The sequence below is a fragment of the Centroberyx affinis genome, unplaced genomic scaffold, assembly GCF_046629955.1.
Source record: "Centroberyx affinis isolate AG114_WGS23_722 - 3 ecotype Tasmania unplaced genomic scaffold, CSIRO-AGI_Caff_v1 ptg008932l_1, whole genome shotgun sequence".
Classification (NCBI taxonomy): Eukaryota; Metazoa; Chordata; class Actinopteri; order Beryciformes; family Berycidae; genus Centroberyx; species Centroberyx affinis.
The window spans coordinates 27501-31948 of NW_027284374.1; the positions used below are offsets into that span (position 1 = coordinate 27501).

A 4448-nucleotide genomic window follows, 5' to 3' on the forward strand; every position below is an offset into this window, starting at 1 on the left:
CATGCAGGTAAACAAGGTGCGGCAGGCTAACGGCTAACTGGCTAAAAGCCGACTGCCGACTCCTGTCAACTACCAGCTGGTAAAGCAGGTGCTCAGGCTAACGGCTAACTGGCTAACACTCACCACCCCAACTCCCAAAGAACAGGAGATCTGGTTCAAGTCCAGAGAAGAAGACATCCTGACAGAGGAGAGGAGGACAGGAGGAGGGAGTGAACGAAGGAGAGAAATGTAACTAAGAGAGATGCTTGAATCCTAACAGGAGAGAGTAACAGAAAGAGAGGAGAGAGAGAGAAAGAGAGAGACAGAGTTTTAGATACAGAAAGAGGAAAACAGAAAATGTTTCAGAGAGAGACAGATGGAAAGGGGGACGGAGCGTTCGGTGGAAAGAGAGGACAGACAGAAACAGACAGAGAGAGAGAGAGAGGGAGAGAGAGAGACAGAGAGGGGGAGAGAGAGAGAGACAGAGAGAGGGAGAGAGAGAGAGAGAGAGACAGGTCGGCCCTGCTGTTGTCCCGTCAGCCTCACGCCAACTGAAGGAATTAGAGGGAGAGAAATAGACAGAGAGGGGGGGGAAGAGGGAGGGGGAGCGGCAACAACTCTGAATATGACTGGCTCAAGATGAGTGAGCTCTAAACTGATTGGCTAAGAGCCTTACGGTCTTGTTCAACAGCCAACCACCTGCCGCTCTTCTCCCATTTTTCGGCGTGTTTCATTATCCCTCCTCTCTCATCCATCCATCCTGTCTTACTCCTCTCCTACTGTCAGCCTCCTATTCTCAACTAGTAGTTTGGGCTACATCAGTTACGATACGGCCAATAACCTGTCCCAATGGCCTCCACTTTTCCTCGCTTCCCTCTCTCCTCCACTCCATTCCTTCCCTCGTCTCCTCCAGGTTCCTTCCTGGTAGGAGGAGTGATAGTGAGGGAGGGGAGGAAAGGAGGAGGAGTGAAAAAGCTTTGGGATCCTACTCTCCATTCCTATCCACCCCTCTTCTATGTTCATCCGCTTCTCTTCTCTCTCTTCCTCCTCTCTCTTATCTTCCCCTCCTCCTCTAATCTCATCCCATGGGGCAATAAGATGTCACAATCAGTTATAAAAAAAAAAAGAGTAAAAAGCAATTACCAAATTAAATCCAAGCCATCTGAGACTTTCATGCAGTCTTTTAATTACCTTTTTTCTCCCTCACTGTTGAGACCGACGTCTGATAGAACATCTTTACACAGCCTTTCATTTAGATGCTTGAAATGTGAAGAAGTAGGGCTGCAACTAACAATTATTTTCATTGTTGATTAATCTGTCGATGATTTTCTCGATTAATCGATTAGTTGTTTGGTCTATAAAATGTCAGAAAATGGTGAAAAATGTTGATCAGTGTTTCCCAAAGCCCAAGATGACGTCCTCAAATGTCTTGTTTTGTCCACAACCTAAAGATATTCAGTTTACTGTCATAGAGGAGTAAAGAAACCAGAAAATATTCACATTTAAGAAGATGGAGTCAGAGAATTTTGACTTATTTTTCTTAAAAAATTACTCAAACCGATTAATCGATTATCAAAATAGTTGGCGATTAATTTAATAGTTGACAACTAATCAATTAATTGTTGCAGCTCTATGAAGAATTATATTACGCTGGGGCGCATCACTGCATCCATAGAATATGGTGGGGAAAAGTGTGGTACTATTTTACTGTATTGATATTATTCCCCAGTTCTGCAGTAGACACACAGGAAGGCAGACTGACAGACGAGTCAGACCCTTGATTCTCTCTGCACTTTGTGGCGTTGCAGCCCGCATGCAAAATAGATTAAAATGGGATTTCTGTCACTGATCCACGCACAACTCAATTTTTCACAAATTCATTAAAAATGGAAAGCTGAAATGTTTTGAGTCAATAAATATGCAGTGACACCCCCTCTTGGCTCAGGGGGTTGAACACATGTTTAAATTAGATGTTTCTGTAATTCATTTTCAATGAATTTGCAAAAAATTCAAAAATCATGTTTTAACTGTCATCGTGGCGTTATTTGTGTAGAATGTTGATGAAAAATCTCAATCTAAACCATTTTGAATTGAGGCTGCAACACAACAAAATGTAAAAAAAAAAAAAAAAAAAAACAGTCAAGAAGGGGATCATGAATATTTTCTGAAGGCACTGTGTGTTTACACTGAACTCACTTGACAGTTAAAGTCCTGCAGATTTCTCCCAGTCTAGAGAAGAGAAGAGAAGAGAAGAGAGAGAGAGAGAGAGAGAGGAGAGAGAGAGAGAGAGATTCTTTATCTCATCATTCTTATACATTATTAATTTATCTGACAGAATGCAGGATGTGAAGCTGATTCTAGCTGTCAGTGGAGTTTATTCAACATGAGACATCTTACTACTGAGTATCCCTGCATTCACGTGCTATTAGATATATATCAGAAAAACAAATTTCCTATTTGGAAATCTCACATGAACGCCATTCAAAGTGGGATGAGAAAATGTTGCTACCCGAGTTGATGTTGTTGTTGTTGTTGTTGTTGTTGCTCACCTGTCCGGTCAGCAGTGGTTTGATCTCAGTCAGCTGGACATCATGAAGCTCCTCCATCATAGGACCACTCAGCCGCCAATCAACCTGCTAAGACACGCCTACCAGACAGGCAGAAAGGCAGGTAGATGTTTAGGCAGGCAGAAAAAAAACAACAAAACAGGGAGACAGACAGAAACAGACAGACAGATGTACAGTTAAGACACAGGTGGAAAGAGGTCAGTAAAAAAAAAACTGTAATCAATGTAAGTGCCTGCCAGCCTATTTGTCTGCCTGCCAGCCTGCCTGTCTGTCTGTCTCACTGTCAGTCTAACCCGTCAACAGTCATTAATCTTACACTGGCATTTGGCAGTTGTCCATCTAGAGTGTGTGTGTGTGTGTGTGTGTGTGTGTGTGTGTGTGTGTGGGGGCAGATTTGGTAACAGTAGCCTATTTCAAGAGAGTGATTTGGATGGAACTGTTGACCTAACTAGCTGCTGGCTATCTGGCTCCAGCCCAAACAGCTAATTAACTATATGGCTTCAACAACCACAGCCAAACATAGGCAGAGCCGGGCCAGGCCAGTTTCCAGTAGCGGCCATGTTAGCCCCACAGTTCTGCTCCATGGCAATGGCTAAGTAACTGGTTTTCCATCCCATTATGGACCATGGCATGGTGCTGGTATGGAGGACAGTGAGAGACAGGAGAAGAATCAATCCATCTATCTGGGTTAGGGTCAACTCACTTTCAGTCAATTCATACAGTGAACACAGCATTCAAACACTTACACGTGTTTTGCCATATAAAGTTCTCATATCTAATCTATAGAGGAAATACTGAGACTGAACGCTAGTTACAGCTTGGATTTTCATTGTGAATTGAGTGTAACGTTTCTGTGATTTGCTCTGAGCCTCATCTGCTATCTCTCTGCTGCCGTCCGCCCACACACACACAGCCAGGAAGACAGGAGTCTCTACAGATTAGCTAGCCTTACCTAATTAACGAGCCTAACGTTAAAAACAGCTTGTGTTAAGTTACTGTGGAGGATGTGTCGCCTCGTTAGTAACACACACACACACACACACACACACACACACAAACACCTGTGGCCAAATATTCCCTCGCCACATAAGCTATCTGAGAATGAGGAGAAAACAATGCTGCACCTAGTCTAATTTAACACTCGCTACTTACCGTTAGCCAGGTTACCGTTATCATGACAATTAGCCAGCTATACTTAGCTCACTTTAGTACAGCTAGACGTTAACGTTAGCTAGCTAATTAGCCGACCAGCGTTAGCCAACAGGCAATCCAGCCAAAACCTACCGTACAAAGACGGTAACGGCTACTGAACGTTATTTTCTACGTTACTCACCGTTAGCCGTTAGCTCCCGAGGCGAGGTAGACAAATATCAGTTGAATTTAACTCGTCGGTTAGTTAAGTCGGTGAGGCTAAGTGGTTACCGTTGGTCGGGGGTTCAGCTGTCGCGAGGCTGTTGGCTTGGCTGTCAACTGAACTGTGTCCGCACGCGGCGGGGCGGAGCGTCTCGTGCGTAAACAACAGGTCGTTCATTCAGCAGGTGGTCACGCGCACGAGGAGGTCGCCGGTTCAAAACCCAGAGAGGGCAGAGATCAGAGGAGAGAGATGACACAGCTTGTAATGGAAACGTCTCTGTATAGATTATAAGCAGGGGTGGAAAGTAACTAAGTACATTTACTCAAGTACTGTACTTAAGTACAATTTATAGGTACTTTACTTGAGTATTTCCATTTTATGCTACATTGTACTTATACTCCACTACATTTTAGAGGGAAAAATTATACTTTTTACTCCATTACATGTATTTCACAGCTATAGTTACTAGTTACTTTTCAGATCAATATTTTATATTTAAAACATTTGATCATCTTTATAAAATAACTATAAAATAGCATTGTTATAGA

At 43.1% G+C, this 4448-nt stretch overlaps 1 pseudogene; it reads right to left on the reverse strand.

Moving 5' to 3' along the window:
- The window catches only part of LOC139640290 (protein NDRG3-like), a 16676-nt pseudogene extending 12666 nt beyond the window's left edge, over positions 1-4010 (reverse strand).
- Between the last annotated feature and the right edge of the window lie 438 nt (positions 4011-4448).